Source organism: Rhagoletis pomonella, unplaced genomic scaffold (genome assembly GCF_013731165.1).
Source record: "Rhagoletis pomonella isolate Grant_MI unplaced genomic scaffold, Rhpom_1.0 Rhpom_scaffold_00003, whole genome shotgun sequence".
Taxonomy (NCBI): domain Eukaryota; kingdom Metazoa; phylum Arthropoda; class Insecta; order Diptera; family Tephritidae; genus Rhagoletis; species Rhagoletis pomonella.
Genome location: NW_023458557.1, coordinates 38748865 through 38749430, shown reverse-complemented (window position 1 = coordinate 38749430; position 566 = coordinate 38748865).

Below are 566 nucleotides of genomic sequence, written 5' to 3'. Positions count from 1 at the left end.
GTACGTTCCAAGCGCTCATAGAAGAGATCCTTGGACGCCTCATCCTTTTCTTCCGTCGGGGCATGGGCGCAGATGAGCGAGATGTTGAAGAAGCTTTGATGCGGATTGTGGATAGACGTTCGTCCACCGGGGTGAACGCCAGTACTCGGCGACGGAGTCTCTCTCCTACCACGAATCCCATACCGAATTTGCGCTCCTTTACGTGGCAACTGTAGTAGACGTCGCAAGGCTTCACGCTTATTTTTTTCTTGCCCCGTCCATCGCATTTCTTGATTGGCGGTGATGTCAGCCTTTGTCTTCCCGAGGACATCAACCAGCCGGGCAGAAGCACCTTCCCCATTAAGGGTCCGGATATTCCAGGTGCATACCCTTAAATCATAGTCCTTTATACGTTTGCCGTGGTCGTCATCAGAAAAAGGGGGTCTTATCCGAGGCTTTTTAGATTTTTTCATTGGGCGGGGTTTTAACGTGGCGGGACCCAAACCAAGCGCACGCGAAGTTTTACGCCTTCTCACTTTAGCTCGTTCTCAAACGGGTGTTTGGTTGCTACCCAGAGGATACGTGGA